The following is a 22,250-nucleotide window of genomic DNA, read 5'->3' on the forward strand; positions in this document are numbered from 1 at the left end:
ATATTAAATTATCTACGGCCTTTCAAACTGTGTGTGTTGGGAGGGTATAGCTTTAGTTTGATCCTACATTGTGTCAGGGTGGATTTGATTTAAATCAAACAATTTAAATCACTAGTCAGTAAAACTTGATTTAAATCTCTCTTTTTTGTACAGCAAGACTTATTCTTGCTGGTATCATCTTAATACCGTGTTTACAACCAGATAAAGGTTTCATTTTTGGAATAATAAATGTTCAGAGTAGTTTTTACTGATTTGGTCATACTGTTAGAAATACATAGAGAGATAATTATGAAATTATTGTGAGGTTTAATAAGTTAACTGTTTATATTTGGACAACTTTTCTGCTGTACTTTATTGGGAGGAGAAAAATAATCATTTCCTTAATAACAACTTAAACAATTTATTTAACTAAAACAATAACATTATAGCATATGTATCCATGTTTGTTAACTGATGTGGTTAAACAATTAAAAAAAAACTTTTCTGAGTTTTAGCACACATGAAAAACTTAAAACAAATCCTTATTTCCTGATGAATAGCCTTTGGACTATAATTTAACTTAAATAGAAAACTATCTTTAGAAATACTTTTCTTGCAAAAGCATTTTATTTTTAAAACCCGATATAAATTTTTTAAAATCAGATTTTTTTAAAAAAATCATTGATTTTTATCCACCCTGCAATGTGTATTTTTGTGCTTTTATATTGGAAGCCGTCCTGTGATCCTCAGATGAAGGGCAGTATAGAAACATAATAAAATTAATATTTGCCATACCTTTATGGACCTACCTATACATCCTTGTTCATGCCCAAGTGAATACATGAAGGCTAGGTTTGCTTGTAACACCAAACTGTAGCTTAATTGATTGTGTGTACAAGCCTGAGGCATTCCTTCCTCCCCTCCCTGCCTCCGGGATGACCACAAAGAGGAGATCAGAAGCTTTCACTTCTGTTTTCAACTTAAGCACATTTTAGTGTTGCTTCTGAACTTGAAACTATGATTATTAACATTAACCGGTTCACTGAATACAAGCCAGGAACTTTAACCAAGGTTCGACCTTTCGGCAAACCATAGTTATTACTAACTGCAGCTTGTCTGGGTTCAAACATAATGAGAACTGTGGTTAGTTGAAAATGAGAGGGTTTTCGCCCAGCTGGAATATACCCTTGAACTTTGATCATGCTTCTTGCTTTCCTTGGGTGGAGAATGCTGGGGGTGGGTTAGAGCTAGTTTACTGTGCAGAGGGAAAATTAACACTTTCGCTTGCAACCCAGCCTTCATTATTAACGTGGCCTCCAGAATGTTGCCCAGAATGGAATGCAGCCATCAGTCTGAAAAGGTTTCCCTTTCCAGGTAGACCGAGCCTAAGAATTCCAGAGCAAAAGGGTAATTCAACATCCTATCAGCTTTACTGCTGCCATGAAGTCATGTGGCTGTGAAACAGAATACAGTGGTACCTCAGGTTAAGTACTTAATTCGTTCCAGAGGTCTGTTCTTAACCTGAAACTGTTCTTAACCTGAAGCACCACTTTAGCCAATGGGGCCTCCTGCTGCTGCCATGCCACTGGAGCATGATTTCTGTTCTTATCCTGAAGCAAAGTTCTTAACCCGAGGTAATATTTTTGGGTTAGCGGAGTGTGTAACCTGAAGCATATGTAACCCGAGGTACCACTGTACAGTGGTACCTTGGTTCTCAAACTTGGTTCCCGAAAACCTGGAAGTAAGTGTTCTGGTTTCTGAACGCTTTTCAGAAGCTGAACGTCCAACGTGGTTGTTGGCTATTGTTTCCGGGGTACCTGCACCAATCAGAAGCTGCGCCTTGGTTTTCGAACATTTTGGAAGTCAAACAGACCTTTGGAACGGATTAAGTTTGGCGCTTTTGTTTTTGCTATTTCTTTTGTGTTTTTGTTTTTTAGGCTTTTTCAGTTAACTTGTTTTTGTGACTGTGTGGAACTCAGTTCAGCTACTGATTGATTGATTGATTGTGTGACGGCAGAAATGGATAAAAGCCCCCATCCAAACAATGACTATTATCAGTGCAGGTAAGAAAAAAAAAATAATTTTAATTTTTATCAACTATAATACTGTCTTATTTATTTTATAGTACAGTACATTGAATATTGCTTTCGTTTTATGGATCAATGGTCTCACTAGATAGTAAAATTCATGTTAAATTGCTGTTTTAGGGGTACTTTTTAAAAGTCGGGAACGGATTAATCCATTTTGCATTACTTTCTATGGGAAAGCATGCCTTGGTTTTGGAATGCTTTGGTTTTGGAACCGACTTCCGGAACGGATTGAGTTTGAGAACCAAGATACCACTGTATGGAGTTGGAGCTCATGAGCTCTGCTACGAGGCCTTGCCCTTTTAAGTAAGGCACAAACATGGCAACTGCGAAGCACAGTCTTGGACGTCACTCCATGGGTCTTCTATAAACTAATTTGTATTAGAAGGCAGCAGAGATTATGTCAAAACACAAAGGAAGCCGTGAGTGGAAACAGGAACAACCTCTGAATGCTGGATACAAAACTAATCACTAAATGTGACAGAGATTGTGAAACATTCTGCAAGGCTTACTGTATTTGGGCACATATGAGTGAATCAAAGTTTTGGCTATTAGGCAACACACATTCCTCTGGTGCTTAAAAGAATATACAAAACGGCATTACAATTTTTCCTCTCGATCCTGTCTTCAATCAAATCAATGCATGCCACCCTTTAGAGACTTTTATATAGCATTTATATAGCATTTATATAATTCTGAGTAGAATATATTTGAACTTGTTCGTCTTCAGAGCCACTATGTGAAACAGAATAGTGCATTCAATTTTGAAGATAGAAATGGAGGCCATTAAGTAGTTAACTGTCCTAGCAGAATCCAACTCCATGATGGAAGATAAAGTGGTTGAAGTGGGCAAATCCAAAAACCCTCCAAAATCTCTGTCCACTGGGACATTCTGACAAGTGATGAGATTTAAACAGATCACAGCTAGTGGTATTTGAATAAAATAAGAGTTTAGTTCCCATTTTAAAATATTTAGAAACTTCTTCCCACATATAAACTATCACTTATTTGCTGTTGATATAAAATATAATAAAAGTGAATAAATAAATCACTAGCTGCCTTCACTGAATTTGTTCACCAGATGGCAGCAGGAAGACGATATTGTGGAACAAACAACGGCTTCAATGTCAGATCTACGTAGAAAATGAACTTGCTGGGTTCTGTTCTAAAAGGCTTCCCGATAGTTTTTGAAACAACACACTGAGTCAAAGGTCACTTCATCTCTGCAAAGAGATCCTGGTTGAACTTCCTGGAAAACCAAGGTGGTATTTCCATTGGTCAGCCAGTCCCTGACATCAGAGAGGTAGTTGTCTGTATTCTTTAGAAATGCGTCATACTCAAGGAAAACCATTTAGTTATTCCGTCAACAAATGAAGACTTAGTTTACAGAACATATAATGGGGCCTTCTTGACAGCAGAGCCCATGTTATGGAACAATTCCTCGTCCCCACCCAAGGCCAGGCTGGTACCAACACTGTTTCCAGTTTACACTACCAGATTAAAAATATATATATTTTCTGCCAGGCGCTTCGGAATTAAGAGTGGGCCTGCTTTCTTGAGTACTGTGTATTGGATATGAATTTTACACTATGTACAGCAGATTTTATAAACATTTCATTGCCAATTTTATATATGTAGCCAACCCTCTGGTAATTTTTAATGACCAATGGAGGAATATTGAATAAAAATAAATAATCAAATTTCACTTAATGCAAACGTATAGGAGTATTTCTCTGTGGGCATGGTGAAAATAACACCCTGCAATGGAGGCTAGTTCCTCCCAACTGCCAAATAAGGCAGCTGAGACAAGCACACATGAGGAATTTCACCAGGAAAAAAAGTCACCCTCTCCTATTTCAGATCCTTATTTGACTTCTTACATATACACACCCTTCTGAGCCAATGGGAGAGAGCATTCTGTCTTTTTCTCATGGTTTGAATGTATTGGATTTGGAAGAATTCTGAATCTTGAGGTGCCTCAGGGGGAACTTTGGATGACAAAAGTAAAGCAAGATCAACTCAATGTGGGGAGCCCAAAGTGCTTCTGTTGGTATTTTTAGTGTTTGGTTGTAAATAGTTTAAAAGAATAAAATGAGAATTCCCTGGATGCCTAGATCAAGGTATGAGGCAAATATTTTTTGGTGAGAAAAAGCCCCAGCAAAAATTTGAAATCACAAAAAATCCAGCAAAGTAAAGCATGGAAATATAGGCTGTTAGACTTTTTAAAATTTCTTCCAAAGGCTGTTATACCTTTTAAGTCTCTCCCCCCCCCAAGTTCCCCTTACTTCCCTTAGCAAGAAAAATAAACCATGCATTTGGGAAGTTAAAAATGATTTACTTACAAACTCTTCAAAGGTGAGATTCATGTGCTTTTCCATACAGCAGCAAGAAAGGAGAGGCTGTGCAACTTAATTTCAAAGTTCCTAAATTATTTGTATAAAAGCACAAAGATGGCTTGCTAAAGACACAGTCCAGGCTTGTAGCAACCAGCCTAAATATCCTTCTTGGTCTGTTACATCGTGGAAAACAAAAAGAACAAAGGCTTTTGGCACGACTGCTTACTCTATGGTCCTCTATGAATTAACTAGAACTAAGCACATTGCTGATACGAAGCTGGTATTTACTCCACAACTTCATAGTGTCTAAGTGACCCAGATGCTTAAAAAAATGCTGCAGGCAGCACCTGCCAAAACACCTGCTTTTAGCATCTCCTAAAAGTGAAATTAGTGGAAAATGGTACGGTGGGTCAGCGGTACTCATCAGACCTCCAAGACAGCAGTCACTGATTAATACTAGCAAGGAGAGGAGGAAAAGTGAGGTTGGGGAAGCACAAATGCATCAGCAGGGCCAATAACTGCTTCTGTTGGTGCATTTATACTGTGCCAACTCCCCAATGCCTCACTCCTCCCCTTCCCAGGAAGCAGTCAGGGGGTCAGGTGTGTGCTAGGGCTGTGCAATAAATCGCCATACCATTGAATAGAGGTATTGAAATAACATTGTGTTAAGTGTTTCAACAGGGCAATATATCAGTAAACAACTGCTGGTGAAAAAAATAGGGAGAACCATTTTTATTTTCTGGTGGTGTTTATGTTGTTGGTTGCCCTTAAATAGCTTTCCTCCATCTTAAAAAGGAAGGGTTGTTTTGCTTGCTTGCCCTCTCTCCCTTTGATAAAAAGGGAGAGATTGGTGGGATGAGGGCTTGGGGGGGCGTTCTGTGGGGAGGGGTAGAGGGGAGAAGATATAGCTGACTGCCTTATGCTGAAATGGGACGTTGGGTACTATGTGAGAATGATGGGGAGGGTGTTTTTCAGTAAGCAGTGCAAGCAAATGCATGTCTACTCATGTGCATGCCCTACTGAATTCAATGAGGCTTACTCCCAGGAAAGGAGATGCAAGTTTAGGTGAAGTCAGTGGGGCTTATGCATGCATAGATTCCACTTAGACCTCTGAGTGGGGAAGCAGATGCAATATGACTAGCAAATCAATTAAACTACTCTTAAATGAGTTGAAAATGTATTAAATATATTATATGGAAGTTTATTTAATATTTTTTATTAAATCTCCTACTTCTTTACATTTTAAGGCCGTTGACCGCCGCAGGGAGCCTCGTCAAGGCTCTCGGCTGCTGTGGGAAAGCGCGGCACACCCTCCACCGCTGCGGGGAGGTATGGCGGGACCCTCTGCCACCACAGGGAGGTGCAGCAAAGTCCTCTGCTGCTGCGAAGTACAGCACACCCTCCACCATTGTGGGGAGGTATGGCATTACAAAGGTCCTTTTGGACCCAGAAGAGGGCGGAACAGGGGTTGGGGGGCTGTTGTGACGTGGGGTTTGTGATTTCAGCTCTCTTGACATAATATGCTGGAGACAGTTCTCTAGTAACACTTCTTTATTAAAGCAACAAGACTGAAGACCTGAAGAGGGGAGAGCTACATTTATAGGGACAGGGAACTAGCTAGAAAGGATACATTTTGGAGGGAACAATATCAGGCAATCACAGTCCTGCCTTTTGGAGGAAACCAATAAGACAGAGGATCCAAATACAGCAGCTTAAATGAACCAATAGTAACTGTACCCTCTGGAACCAAAAGGCAGTTACTTTACCCTAATGCAAATACAGACAATAATAATACAGGTATAAAATCCTTTGACTCAATACACAACAGGGGCATAACAGTTTTATGTGTGTTTCGCTGACTTGTGCGGTGGCCAGGAAAGGAACCCTCGCACAAAATGGCGTCAACCTGTACTGTATTGCAGTTCAAGGACACATTCCAGCCAAATAAAAGAGGGCACAGAGAAGGACTAGTGAGGGGTACAGCCTGAGAAGAAACGTTGCCAAGTGATGATCCTGAGGGCCTGATAGGGAGGGCCTGGTGGGCCACATTTGTTGCGCACACACCCGAGCTACTCTGTCTTACACAGTCAACAGAAATATTTTGGTTCTTTTATTTGCTTTTTTCTACACAGTACTACACATATCTTGAACAGCCAGTTGCTCCCCCCACTCCATTGTCCCTGCTAGCTTCTTTTTTAGAACTGCAAAAGTATGTAGAATCTCTCTTAAAATAACAGGATATGTGCACAGTTCACCACCTCTCATTTCAACTAAACACTATTTTGACCTTTTCATGAAATTCTGAGTCCTACCAATGCTAGCTCATTTTATGCATGTGTGTGTGTGTGTTTTAAATTTGGAGTGCTTATAATATTGGTCAGGAACATAAAGCAATAGGCCTGCAAGCACATGGATACCACATGAGCTGCTAAGTTACTAAAACAAAGAATGCTTCACAACACACAGCTAATTTCTTAACTTCCCAACACTCACATGCCCAGCAAAACTATATATTTTTAGACAAAGCTGAAATAATACCAGCAACTAGAATACAGAAGTGAGGAGGGGGTAAACTTTACTGACCCCTTTTGAAGTTTCCCTAAAATTGCTTTATGAAGAAAGTTGCATACAAATACAAGGCATGTTTGTAATATTAACAAAACGAGCGGTAACCCTTTGAACGATGCACACTTGAGGCTCTGTATGTAAACACTCCTGTTCGTGGTTAAAATAACATTTTCTTGAGACTGAGATGTGAATTGTGTGGCTCCAGATGTTTCACTACAACTCCAATCATCCCTGACTGTCAGGAGTGAGCAAGCAGTAAATCACACCGTGCAAGTTGGAGTTAACTCTTTATTACTAATAACAAGATTGGCATGGACTTTCCAGAGTGTCAGGCCTAATGAGCATAGTAGCTCAGTCCTGTGGATCCGTTGCGGAGACTGAAAGTCCCTACCTTTCAGTATCCTAAGCCGCCAATAGCTTTTACAAAGGGCTGGGTTTTACTGAATTTTAAATGAGTCAGTGTTAGTTCAGACAGGACTTTCCATGACAATGGAGTGAACAAAATAGGCTGGGGCAGGTATATGGACAAGAACCCTCATACTCTTTCCAGGAGCACCTTTTATTTTAAAAAAGGAGAGCTAATATATAGTAATTAGAGGCTTTGATATCAGAATTTTGCTTTCTGATTTAAAGTAAATGGGAAGTGAAATAGAACTGGTTGGGAAATCATGCAATACATAAGCACTAGAAAGATCAAGACTTGAGAGTACTTTGGCTGGCTACTTCATGCCAGAAACCTTAAAAGGATTGATAACCTGACAAAGTGAATCATTAAAATTGCAAGGTTTAAATGGCAATACCGCCCGCTTCGTATTTCACATTCTTGCTCACATGTAATATAATAGCGTTGGGAAGAACCCAAAGGAGTATTCAGTTCAATTGCCTGCCCGCAGACAAGACAAAGTACAATATATACCCTCCTATTTAAGGATAGACAGATGCAGAAAGGATACAAATTCCTTTTGAAAATTCCTTTTACAGAAAACTTATCCGGAGAACAAATTTAACAAGACTCCAACCAAAGTTCACTGAAGAACAATACATGACAAAATATATCTTCCATAGCTCCCACTCAAAACATCTTAATGAAAAGTTACCAAATCTAGTTCCAAAACGTCTTCCCCAACCAGTGATTCCCTTTCATTCTGCTCAAGTTTCAATACTGAGAGAATTAGGCTACATTCCTATACCCATTTGCCTGAGGTTAAACCCCATTGAATTCAATGAGACTTCTGAGTAGACATGTGTAGGATGGTGAAGTATATTACTTAATTGTTCTGTTTCTCAGTTTTGAAGGTCTGTAAGATATTAGCCTTTTAATGTGGTAAAACTGGCAGGTCCAGTACATCTGCTATTTCTGCCATCTTTAAAATATAAGTCCTTAGCAATCTGTTGCTACTATGCTTTGTTGTCTAAAAAAAAGACTGTGCACATTTAATACTGGACGAAGAAATCTGAAAATTTTAACACCTAGAGATATAGCACTACCATCTGGATATCTTTAAAATTATGCTTATAAGGAGCTAATGGTTCAGAGTTTGATCCTAGCATTTAGAAATGTTAAATACACCTCCAGTATGCACAATTAAATTGTCAAAATAGAAGAAATAGAGCATTCAAGTTCCTAGGTTAGGCCCTGATTTATGGAACAAAGTTTCACAGCAGAAAGACAAATACAAAGATTAAATATTGCAGTGCATTTTAAAAACAAAACAAAACAAACAAAAAACACCCCACCTTCCCCTCTATAATTTATATCGATCCTTTATTTAATACACTCAAGGCAGTACACACAAATGGTGATAAAATACCATCATACCACCAAGAACAATGGATTAAATTCTTACAGAGCAAAACATTACAAAAACCAATATGGTTTGCTGAAACAATAGAGGCACGAAGAAGGCCAAGACAGATCTTTCCCAGGAGGTTGGACACCACAGTCACAGCAGAGTTCTCTATCAGGATCCTATTTATTCACCACAAACTCATTCTACAAAAGTTGATCCTTATGTAGCCAAAACAGCCTCATCCACGACTCAAAGTTGGACTGCTAAGTTACAGGTCGTGGCTAAGAATGAGAGACCTTAACCATGATCCTGGGTTCAGACACAGCTATGAACCATGAGGGAAACATTGAAACTTGGACTGGTTGCGTGTGAAGACCCCCAAGACCTCCCAAAGAAAGACACAGTTGACACCAATATTAGCTTAAGGTTACTGGTATAATTTTGGCCACAACTTTATTGATTACAGAATGTGAGTGGTTTGCTTAGGCATTGGTTCGACTACCGGTACTTGCGCCTACACCATTGGCAGGGAAACTGACAACTGAACACTGGCAGAAGTCAGTAAGGGTAAACATACTGCGGGAGCATTGGTCCTACCACAGATGCAACCTCACCCCAAAATGCTTCCAGGTGTTCTGGCGTGGCCCTAACCCCTGGAAGGGGATCGGACAAAAGCATGGTGAGCACCTGGATTCCTTTAACGGAATACCCTATCGCACAATCTCCCCTCACCACACCTTGAACCAATGCCTAACCGCTAAACCTTACAAAGCTGTGACGATTTGCTATGCGGCAGGCAAAACCCAAGTGGCACCAGCCAATCAGCCAAATGGGAAAATTTCTACCGGGCCCCTGTCCCAAAAGCGTATGACCCACGATGGCATAGCAAGGTCATAATGAACCTTAAATATAGGGTGGGTGGGCGGGTGATGCGATGCGATGCACGAGGTGCTAAAAGGAAGCTCGACACAACGTGCAGCGGTATAAATAGGTCCCCCAGCTGCCAATTCTCTCAACCCCATTGGCCAGAATTACCCCAGCAACCGAGGGACCCAATCGGGTTCCTGTGGCTATCCAAATGATCCCACCCACACAAACAGTGAGGTCAGTCTTAGTGATCACGCTGCAACATGTTTCCTCTTCACGAATTTGTAATAAGAAGACAGGGCCTTGCTGGTTAACATGACCCTAAGAGCAGGGCTTTTGTCAGCTGTTAATTGCCGGAACCTCTCAGGTGGGTGCCACTGCCATTCTAAGAGAACAAGGAAGGTGTTCATGGCGAGTTCTGGCACCTCCTAGCAAAAAAATAGCACTGCCTGAGAGAGAGCAAAGCTGAAGGAACGCCAGCGCAGAAAGAAAATTAAAGGGAACAAGAAAAGCCAAGGGCCAAGTTCAAAGATGGAGAAGAAACCACCACAGCCACACCTAAGGCACAAACAGCTAAACGGCAGAGATAAGGGAGATAAGCCCAGGGAGAAAAGGTAGGGCTCACACCTTGAAACAACTGAAGGGCAGGATCCTTGGAGCACTAACATCAACAGAAGACTTTTCTTGGGAAACGGCGCAAGTATAAACTGCATCTGTAAAACGGAATGCTGCAATGACCAGCGGGTATGCAAGTTAACTTGGAGGACTGGGCCGAAAACAAAGTCAGCTTATTACATTTTTTAAAGGTCATGTCCCAATTTAACAAGGCGTATAACAGACATGGCCCTCAATCCACAAGCCAGTTAAAAGCCAAAGCATTTGAACTCAAGCCATTTTAATACTCCAGCCAAACACACATTTGCTTGGATGGAAGCCACATTGATTTCAAAACTAATTCACTTCCAAGTGAAGCATGCTTACGGATAGCAGCGCTGAAGCATGATCTCCTTCTCCAACTTGGTTGGCAGACAAAGAGGAAGACTCCTCAACTTCAGCAGAGGAACCCATAGAAAGCAAATAGATGGTCCCAACTCCCTTGCTACATGCAAATGGCCGCTGCATGGTGAAAGTGAGGGCTACACCAGAGTAGCTTTATGTGGAATCCATTTTGCAAGCAATAGCAGGGGCTCTTCTGCCCTGACCCGGGCATCTTGCTGGGACCACAGCAAGAAGACCCATGTACCTGCAGCAAGATGGCGATGGTAACTTGCCACCCAAGCCTACGTCTGCCCCAACCTTAACCTTTATTAATACTAAGCCAAGTTTCTATCATAACCAAGGTTTGAAGCTGGTTGACAATCCATGGTTAAGAGGAAGCAACAGCTAGCATGAACATCAGTTTATGACAGCGGTCCAGAAGTCACCCCCAAATGTAAGGAACCGTGGTGCTCCACAGCCATCACCTGCCAGGCCATCACCTACAAGAAGGAGCATCAGAAAATCCCATCAAATGAGAGATATGGGTAGCAATGGTCTTGTTGTCTGGATGACAGCTACAAATCCACTGTGTCGCTGGACCAGAAGAGAAAGGGAGGAATTGCCTGGTTGCCGTGAAAACAGGGGCTGCACTTCCAAGTCCAGAGAAACCTTTGACAGGGGAAAGGGAGGTAGACTACATGCACATTTAAGATCAGAGATAAAACAGACTTGGGAGGACTCCCCCCACAAATTGCCTGTCCAAGCATGGCAAGCTGTGGTGGTTGTAGAGTGCCAGTTAACCTCCACCTTTTTCCTCCTGATTTCTGTGTTATACCTCTGTAATATTTTTATTTCTTTCAACAATCTATTTAATAGTGTAGGTTCTAAGTGGTGTCCAATGAAGAATAAAATCAACTGAGATTAGCCATAAAATCAGAAAAACTTACTTAACACGTCTGGTGATTTTTTGTTTTGAAAGTCTTCAACAAGGAGAGGGTCTGCCTGATCTCACAGCCAGGTTGGTCCCACAATACTGAATGCACAGCTCCTGGTGGATGTGAGCCAATGATTATAAGCCATAAGGGACCATGAACAGCAACTCCCTGCAAAACCTCAGTGACTGGGGCAGGGATATAAGGTCTCAAGTGGCCCTTAAACCAAGCATAGGCAAATTCGGCCCTCCAGATGCTTTGGGACTACAGTTCCCATCATCACTGACCACTGGTCCTGCTAGCTAGGGATCATGGGAGTTGTAGGCCAAAAACATCTCGAGGGCCGAGTTTGAGGAAGCCTGCCCTTAACCATCATTAAGATGGTAATAGGCTGGGGAAGAACAGCCAGCATAGAGGAGCAAATGTGAAACCCTGAGGCTTCCTTCCCTCAAAACCGCCATTGCTATGTTTGAATTGGAGCCACTTTATTATGGTGCAACTATGAATTGTTAATTTAAACTTAAGCATTGTAATCAAATTGGCAATGTACTTTATATCAAATAATAGATGGCTTGTTAATGGACTCCTTTGAGCCGTCTGACATTTTTTGAAAAAAGGGATTCCCTCCCCTAAGCAGCAAACTGTTCTAGAAAGGACCATTCAGCATGAAGTTTTATTGCCCTCATGTGATATACCCACGCTAAATGTATTCACTAAACTCATCTCTCCTTCACACTGATCTCTTCTCAAAACATAATTGAGAACAGTCATTGTGTGATGGAATGGCTGCAGAAAGAGATCAAGCAAGTTAACCATAGTCAATGTTTGTAAAATGTATTTCTATGGTTCAGTAGAACAGCAAAGGCCAGCAGGCTGGTAAATAATTATTTTCCTTCTGCACATGTTACCACAATAAACACCAACCAACAGGACAGGAGATGCATGCGGGCATGAGCTGCGTTAAGCACAAATGTTATTCAGCATTTCCTACAGGGGCTGTCATGCTTGCAGCCATTTTGAGACACAGAGCCTGATTTCCTCCTTCAAGTCATTTTGCATAATATGGCATCCAAAACTAAAGAGCTGACAGGGGTAAGAAAGTAGCTGCAGGACCAGCGGTGGGCCTTTTTAGGAGTTCCACCAAGGGGACTGCAGCCCATGACAGGGCTTTCTCTGTGGCAGCCCCTATCTTGTGTAGCTACCCCTCGCTACATAATTATTGCATAATTATTGCACAGCTTCTCTATGCTGAAGAGACACCTTCGGCAACTGTGGCAAGTCGGTTTTTGTGGGATCGACCACTCTTTTCTCTACCTTTGCTATTCTCTTTTTGTTTGGATCTGTTTCACTTGCTTGCTTTGCTCTTAGAAATATAGGATTATATTGTTGCAACCCAAGCTGGGAGCTTATGGCGAAAGGTGGCCAAGAAATCCAATCAATCAATCGTTCTAGAAAGCAGGGCATTCAGATCCAGGGACATGTGGCCCGATTTCACATTTTGGTAGATATGGGCATGATACAAAAGTGAAATCCTTTCACATCTTTTCCAGAACTTTACTACAGCTTAAAATACGGCACGCACAACCCTAACAAAAAAACTGTACAGAGGAGAATAAAGAAACTACGGTTAGACTTCTCTGCTTACACAATGGGGGGGGGGCATCTTTTCTTAATATTGCTCTGAAGTTCAAAGCAACTGTCTGGTTAGAGGGAATATCAGTTTCCCCAGGAAACCCTGCTCAGGCATTTGCTCTTATCCATATGGAAAGATGTTTCCTTCCTATGGAAAAAGACAGCACTGTTTACTTGCATGCAACAGCGAGTGTATTTAAACGCTAAATATAGATTGGCAAGGAAGGAAATATTAGTCAACAAAAGCTAAAAAAACAATTATGTACCATGTCAGATGGTGTAAGCTTTGCTGGAAAACGGCAGTGAATATGAAACCCCAAAGGCTCTTGCTGGAATAATGCCAAAGTGAAAGATTTGTACATTCCAGTGGAGACTCAGTATTTTTTTGATATCACAGTATTTTACAGGGAGCATGTGTACTTGCTCTGACATTTGTTTGTTTTCCAGTCTTGGATACTGAAATGTGCTAGCTGTGGAGTTGGCTTAATTTTCTAAAGTAAGAATAGCTCCCCATTCCCTCCAGTCCTAAAGCTATTGCAATGACCACAAATTAGTATAATGTACTCTTTATTTTAAAGAAGCACTTACCGGTATTTTAAAATGCTTCCATTCAACTCTCCTGTCTCACAAACCAGGGAAGAGAGTTCCAAATAACCTTCGGTTTAGAAGTTTTCATCTAGCAGGGTTTGCTCCCAATATGTTGATCTCAAACTACACATTACAGAATTATTTTACCGCACTCCCACTTATTACAAACTGAGCCTGTTCATTCACTTACCCTGAGAAGTACACTTTTCTTACAACCAAACATAAAATTAACAGCCCAATCACTGGAGGCACAGTGAATAGCCACCTAATGCAGGCTCTTAAAAAACAGTTTTTGTGTGATCCACTTGTGACTGTTCACTTCTGAGTCCTGAACTCCCACACTGCACAAAAGTATATCCATGGCACAGCCACCAGTCCCAATCGCTCCTATGCATCACTCAGCTGATGATCTTCAATGAATTACACTTCCAGAGACTCGCGGCTGAAATTAAAAGGAACTAAACACTGGCAAAGGAAGAACTCGTCAAAGTGAAACAGGAATGAGACAAACATTCAATAAGTTTTTGTCTCTATATTTGGTCATCCCCAGGGGTCAGCAAACTTTATCAGCCGGGGGCCAGTCCACTGTCCCTCATACCTTGCCAGACTAGATTTGGGGGGGGGGATGAATGAATTCCTATGCCCCACAAATAACCCAGAGATGCATTTTAAATAAAAGGACACATTCTACTCATGTAAAAACACGCTGATTCCTGGACTGTCCGGGGGCCGGATTTAGAAGGCGATTGGGCGGGATCCAGCCACTAGTTTTAGGGTTCCCCATGCATTAGGGGATATTTTTCAAATTTTAATACTGTATGGAAGTCACCTTGTGAGGTTAGCTACCTTTAACCAGGCAGAGGGCCTTCTCGGTGGTGGTGCCAGCCCTGTGGAACGCCCTCCCATCAGATGTGAAGGAAATAAACAACTAACTGACTTTTAGAAGGCAGCCCTGTTTAGGGAAGTTTTTAATGTTTGATGGTTTATTGTGCTTTTAATTCTGTTAGGAGCCACCCAGAGTGGCTGCGGAAACCCAGCCAGATGGGCGGGGTAATAATAATAGTAGTAATAATAATAATAATAATAAACAAAAATGGTTGTAAATATTCAAAATAAATCACAGCACAGAAGAGCAACTGAGATCTTCCCTTTAATGCTAGGACCACTAAAATTCCAAGCATTTGATCACCTGGAAACCCAACAGGGGAAATCCTATGCATTCTTACTCAGAAATAAGTTCCACTATGTTCAATGACACTTACCCAAAGGTAAGACTAAATGTTGGAATCTAGGAAAGCTGAATTATTTCCAGCCCTACATAACGCAAGCCACCTAGAAGTTTGACCTGGGCTCCTTGAAAACTGAAATGACTTTTCACTCCTGCAATCCATGCAGAAGTAGTTGGCTGGGTAGTGGCGCTTACCTGAGCTCCCTTCCTTGGCACCACTTTCCAAGAGAAAAAGGGGAAGCTGTGAGGCTACGGCGAGTTCAGCATGGTTTGCCAATCCTGTGCCCGTCTAAACAGTATGTTTGCACTGCACAAATCTCACTCCTCTCAGTAACCCAAATTTATGCCGGGCCGGGGGCCAGGGACGTGCTACTGCCCCACCCGCTGCTATTGCAGTAGGCCTGAATAACCATTTCAGAATTCCAATAAAACATGGAAAAACCATGCAGACAATACTGAGCAAACTGGACCAATGCTATAAGGCATAAGGCTTCCTAGGTTCCTTGAATCTGAAGGCATTTGTGTATGGCCAATGCAACTGCTTAGTTATGGGCAGCCATACTCCTTAGCTCGGACTTCAGCCCACACCCATCACTCAAGCAGTACTTGTGGGAGCTCATGCCCGCGATCAAGCAAAAGAGAGATGCTACTGCTATTCAGGCTTGGGGATCTGCAGAGACAGTCTCCTGCCCCAGGAGTTTCGGATGTCAGTTTGAAGCACTACAGCAACCATGGCCGTACCTGGGCTTTCTACTCCAGACTCCTGCTGGTCGCTGAAGCAAAGAAAAGCAACCACTTGCCTCTCTCCTTAGAGCTCATGTCCACTGAGCTTATTCCCTCAGCGGTAATCCCAATATGAAGGTACCAAGACTGTATCGGGCTTGCCTTACATTTTAATAGGAGTGAAGCTGTATGTATGGAGCACACAGAAAGCTGCCTTATGAATTGCTTAACCCAGACAGTTGGTCCAGCTAATCCCCACATCACAGTCTCTATGGGATGGAGTTCAGAGTTTTGGCATTGCTACTGGATGCTCAGCTGGCAGCTGTGGCTGGAGTGTACTTGCCGCAGCGACACATGCCTCAGTCACCTTTCCGTGTGGCACAGGTCTCATGTGGGACAGATACTTGGGCATCAGTGACTTCCACACGCATGGATACACGGCGCATTGTGCACATCTCATGTGCCGCAAACAAGGTGCATATCTGTCCTTGACTGTGGTGAAAGCTATAGCTGTGCACATATTTCAGTTAACGTTGAAGCCCTGTCCACACACAATGTTTTTCACTATCTCTCCACCCCTGCTGGCACTGAAATCTATAGAATTTAAGTGCTTAATTCGGCTTGATCAGCTCCAAATCCTTGATTGGCTTCAACTGAGCCTAAACGTGTTTCATCTGCATTTACTTGCATAAGGAAGAGGAAGCAGGAGGAAGGGAGGAAAATATATTTAAACCTGGCTATTAAGAGATATCCTGTTTTTAATAAGGCAATCTATATTCTTCTTTTCGACAAGGAAGTGCATTTCATAAAGTAACATTTTAGAACTGTACTGGAACTACACTTTTCCCATTAAGGAAATTTCCAAACTAAATTTAAAACTACTCTTCTGATAGCACCAAATCCCCTCCCTCCTAAACAGTGCTAGAAACCGAGATATGAAAGCGAGGAGCTAAATGGTGCCTTTAACCTAGGTCATGGGCACAACAACAGAATGTCTAGGCACACTTTATTTTGATAACAATAATATTAAGCTGAAAATGAATGAACTGCAGCTAAAATATTATGTTCATTTTCACATGCTCTAGTCCTTCCCCTGCCCACCCCCCTAATATTTTTAAGAGGGTCTTCTTCTCCAGTCTTCAGATTTGAGCTTGAAGTGGGGAGGCAGGAAAAGGTCTTCCTTTCTTTCCACTCTGCAGTTTTAATCTGACACCTTAGGCGCAGTACTGCGTCCAGAACTCAGAAACTGCTCACGCTGATGAAATTCCCTGTCACAAAATGAGCCGATAACATGGGTAGGCAAACTAAGGCCCGGGGGCCGGATCTGGCCCAATCAACTTCTAAACCCGGCCCGCAGACGGTCCGGGAATCAGCGTGTTTTTACATGAGTAAAATGTGTGCTTTTATTTAAAATGTATCTCTGGGTTATTTGTGGGGCAGAGGAATTTGTTCATTTCCCCCCCAAAATCTAGTCTGGCCCCCTACAAGGTCTGAGGGACAGTGGACTGGCCCCCTGCTGAAAAGGTTTGCTGATCCCTGGCCTAGAACAATGGAAGTTTTGAACACTGCTCCTAAATTAACTCCTAGATTCTTTGCTTCTATTGCAGCCTTATACCCATTTACGTGGCAATAAGGCCCATTAATGCATTTTTAATCTTTGTTGGAAGCCGCCCAGAGTGGCTGGGGAAACCCAGCCAGATGGGTGGGGTACAAATAATAAATTATTATTACTATAAAGTCACTCGAACGTACTGCTGAGTAGACATGCATCACTCTTAGGAAGATTCAACTTCTAAATCTTAATCCCAAATCCATAAGAAGATATAACTAAAGAAAATGAGAAATGCTGGTTATTTTGTTAATTCTATATACCAATATTTACTTAGTTCCATTTGACCTTTCCACCTGCTATTACAGATATCTGTAGCATTAAAGTAAATACATTTGTGTATTGTTGTTAGAAGCCGACATTTTGTTATTGAAAAGAAAATCAACACATACCTTAGTGGGTTATTTATCTGCACAAAAGAGGATCTTTTTTTTTTTTAAAAAAAAAAGAAACTACATTTGTTGAAGCCTTTTTCACCATTAGTTCAGAATTAAACTTGATCTCAGACCAAACCAAATAATTCTGAAAGAGGCCCAACATGTGACATTTCATAAATACACCCACAGCAAAAATAACTTACAGAGGCTCAATGTGAGAACTGTTAGGCTGCCAATTGTTCCAGAACTTGGGAACAACTTTGTATTTCAAAAGAAAGGACCCACACAGACTAAAAAGCTAATTCAACAACACAACCTTCAGCCACCGTAACATTTTGGACCAATGCTTACAGTTGCATGCTACACCCTATCTCAGAAAGCTTAGGTACCACTTTATAGCTAAAATCCACAAGAGAAGGCAATATACTTAGTGCAACCATGAACAACTCCTTCAGATAGTCAACATTTAAGGAAGGCTTTATAAGCTAATGATGATAACAATGCATAGCTCGCTAAGAGCCACAAGTAGCCGGAAGTGCACTGCATTATCCCATACATCAGTAAGGCTGCATTTCCATAAGTGAACCCTCTACGTCAGAGACAGGGACCTTGTGGGCTAACCTCTCATCAGCCCCAGCCAGCCATGGCCAATGGGCAAGGATGATGGGAAGTAAAGTCCAACAACATCTGGAGATCCACAAGTTCCCCAATCCTGTACCACAGATATAGACTCAGTTTCTCCTTGGGAGACTAAAGGGAAGTTCCCATCCATTCATTACAATGAAGCTGGTCATTTAGACCACCCTATCTGAATCACTGGAGCTTTCTGTTATTCGAAGGAAGGAAGGAAGGAAGGAAGGAAGGAAGGAAGGAAGGAAGGTAGGTAGGTAGGTAGGTAGGTTCTATTTCGATTGTGCAATAATTAATTGCACATTTACAAACTCTGATAAATCTCAATTCACTGTAGAGGGTGCAGCTAAATCCATGAATTTATAGGTCATCTTACACAAACTCCTTTCTTCCCATGGGTTGATTTTTGACAACTATAGAGCAATTATGGTCACTTTTTGTTTTTGTTTTTAACAGGTTGTCCTTCTACCTATCTTTTTTATTTACATTAAACAAATCAGTTCCTGGTCCCGGTGTCACATGATAAAAAACAAACCACACCACAAACACACACCCAAAATAGCAGTTATAAAGGCAACACTATATATATATATAAATCCACAACAATTAAATCATCAATTAAAACATGATGCCATAACTATAATAACAGAAAACAACTATTTTATAACTGGAAAATCAGTCTCCCCTCCCCTCAAAGACCTGTGTAAATATATATGCTCCTATCTGGCACTAACAAAATAACCAACGACGGCACCATTTCTACCTCGAGGGGGAAGGAATTCCACAACCGAGGTGCCACCACAGAGAAGGATATATATGGTCCACAATGCGCTTCTCCCAACAGTGAGACGACAAGAAGAGCCTGTCCTTTATCTCTTAATGCTCTGTCAGGTTGTTATAGTGGGAGGCCCTTCCTCAAGCATTTGAGCTCCAAGTTGATTATGACTAACATTAACACCTTGAATTGGATTCAGAGCAGTGCATATCTATCAGAACTCGTGTTACATGAATGCCTTAGACCAGGCATAGGCAAACTCGGTCCCTCCAGATTATTTTGGGACTACAATTCCCATCATCTCTGACCACTGGTCCTGTTAGCTAGGGATGATGGGAGTTGTAGTTCCAAAACATCTGGAGGGCCAAGTTTGCCTATGCCTGCCTTAGAAGCACTCAGGATTTTAGGAGCCGTTGCAGCCTCTCAACTGCCTTTAAGGGTAGCCCCACACAGAGCGCGCATTACACTTTTCTGCTTTCGGGTGCTGCTGAATGGTGCTATGTGCTGCCTCCATGCTGAGCGGATGGCTGTGCACCCACCATTTGAAGGATTCTTAAATTGGGTTTTTGTGATTGTTATTGGTTAAGGGTAAAAAAGCAGGCAACAAATCTATTCATCACCGACTTTCTGTCACTACACACAAGAAACAAAGCCAAAATACCAAATATAACAAACACCAAACCACAGAATTAAGGCAGACTTGAAAAGGTATTTATAGACTACTCATCTTGGAAAGTGAGTGATCGGCATAGATATCAATTCTCAAGGAGCCAATTCAAGCAGAGGGCCTGAAATATGCACAGGGTGCTCTCAAACAAGCAACTCCCACCAGACATGCAGTGCTAGCATGACTGAGAGAAGGGTAAGAGAGTCCCACTTTGCACAGGCAGGAGGGCTATTAAAAGGAGTCCTTTCACGACAAATGTTTCCCACATAGGCATAGCTGAGGTGTTGAAGCCCTAGAGGACTGCATTACACAACAACCTAGCTCAACGTATGAATCAGGTCCAATGCCGCTGATATACCGCTAGCATAATGTGGCTCCCACAAGAAACAAAAAATTAGATTTGACGCATCCAGGGAGCCACGTTGCAGTGGTTAACTTATGCAAAGAATCACGAGGCTCATCCAGACTCTCTAATGAGAGACACACTGTTGACAGCAAAAGTTACCACACTATTTACCATTGCCTCCATTGCCATTGCAATGTGAACCCGGTGTCACATAGCAACCATGTTTGATGACAACACTTGCAGTGGCAATCTAGGTAATGCGCCTTTGAGTAAAGCCAAGGGGATGAATTCTTAGCCAACAGGAACTAAGATCCCCATGAAATCAGCATCCTCCTTTTATTCAAGGAGCTGCTGTTTAGGTGGATTCAGCAGACCAACCATATAATCCCTGTGCCTAGAAGTAAGTCCAAACACGTTCCACTGAGCTCCCTCCTTGGTAAGCGTGTTTCGGGTTGCACTTCAAATCAAATATTATTCAAAGTCTATTCACCATTGTGTAATGTGCTTTGCCTTTTCTACTTCCAGATCCGAGAAAGCAAACGTCTTACAGATATAATCTACACTCTTGGAAAAAACTGATGACAACGTTTACATTGGTCAGCCCTGTTTTTGAGCTGCCAGCACCGCTGCAATTGTTTGAAGTGCATCCGACAAGACTCTTTCATATGCAGTATTCTGAAGTTTGTCAGACAGTGGGCAGTCCTCCTGCACCACGGCAAAGGCAGATAAACACGGAAGACAAATCTGGCTGCTCATAATCCTCTTGGCAAAACAGGGTTTGTTCTTCGCTAGTGAAGAGACTAGAGCTGCAATCCTATGCCTACTTCAGTGAGGCGGTAAGCCTCACTGAACTCCATGGGATTTACTTCTGTGGAAAGATATATGGGATTGAATGGTAACTCGTGGGAGAATGTAGCCTCCCCCCCAACATAAACCCTTATGATTTGGTCATCAGTGGCCAAATTATGATTTCTGAAACAGTGCTGAAGCTTCCAACAAGATGATCTGTTGTTACTGAACAGCAGGTGGGGGAAACGTGCTGCGTTTAGTAAGTAGAAAGATGGCCCAGGAGGATGTGAAAAGCATTGCTCAGTGGCCAATTTTTGATGGACGTGTCCTGTCTGTAAGCCTGGCTCTAAGAGAGGTTTCAATTTATTTTGCAGACATGCATTGCGCACACTTGTGTACAGACCAGCATGAAGCATATCCCTGGAAGCTGCCGAATGTGCATTTCACTATTTGCCTGTTGTTAAATTGCATGAGACTCTAAATCTCAGGGTCGTGGGTTCAATCAAGCCCCACATTGAGCATAAAGATTCCTGCATTGCAGGGGGTTGGACTAGATGGCCCCTGTGGTCCCTTTTCAACTCTACAATTTTAGGAGTCTACCTAAGAGTAGGCTCCATTAGAAACAAAGACACATACTGCTGAGCAAACATACAAAGGGACTGCCCTCTTAATAGCTACTCTGGCCTTTAACCAGATGTGGGGAACTCATGGTCCTCCAGCTGTTGGACTTCAACTCCCATCAGCCCTAGTCACTATGGCCAATGGTCAGAGCTGATGGGAGCTGCAGTCCAGTGATCACCTGTTCCCTATTCCTTGCTTAAACCAGTCTGAATGGAGTTGCTCAAATCTCTTGCACAAATCCCACTGAAATGAAGAGTCTGCAAAAGCAGATGCATGGAGGACACTGCAATCGTTTTTCCTCTTTGTTGGCAGCTAGACTGTTTTTATTTATTTTATTTAGAAATGTAACTTTTAGGTAATTTCTTAGGGCCTAGCCTTCCCAAGGTGGTTTACTTAACACAATACAAAATACATTTTTTCAAAAAAGAAGAAAGTCACCAAACTAATCTTAGCACACAGTACAAGAAAGCAGCAGCTAACTGAAACTCTCCTGATTATGCATGTAAGTTAGCATAAAGCCTTCAAACAGAACGGCAATTTTGAAAACCACAGCAATTAAAACCCTTTAAGAAAAAAGCAGCACAGATCAGATGAGTTTCTAAAGCCCACTTAAAGGCTTGCACAGATTAAGACACCAGGAACAATTCAGTCGAGGTGTTCAGCTGTAACACTTAACAAAACTATTTCACTGTGATTAAAAATAAGCAGCCCAAGTCATTCAAGATTGA

General features: G+C 41.8%; 1 protein-coding gene across 4 annotated transcripts in view; it reads right to left on the bottom strand.

Annotated features, from left to right (window-relative positions):
* INPP5A (inositol polyphosphate-5-phosphatase A) overlaps positions 1 to 22,250 on the bottom strand; it is a 239,861-nt gene that overhangs the window by 187,186 nt on the left and 30,425 nt on the right. The window contains exon 1 of one of the 4 annotated variants that reach the window (XM_083741102.1): positions 17,710 to 17,737. The exons of the other annotated variants lie outside the window; for them this stretch is intronic. The gene's annotated coding sequence lies outside the window, so the exon portion shown is untranslated. Of the gene's footprint in view, positions 1 to 17,709; positions 17,738 to 22,250 lie in introns of those variants that run through there. 4 annotated transcript variants of the gene reach the window in all.

The sequence above is a fragment of the Podarcis gaigeae genome (assembly GCF_964106915.1).
Source record: "Podarcis gaigeae genome assembly, chromosome: 5".
NCBI lineage: Eukaryota > Metazoa > Chordata > Lepidosauria > Squamata > Lacertidae > Podarcis > Podarcis gaigeae.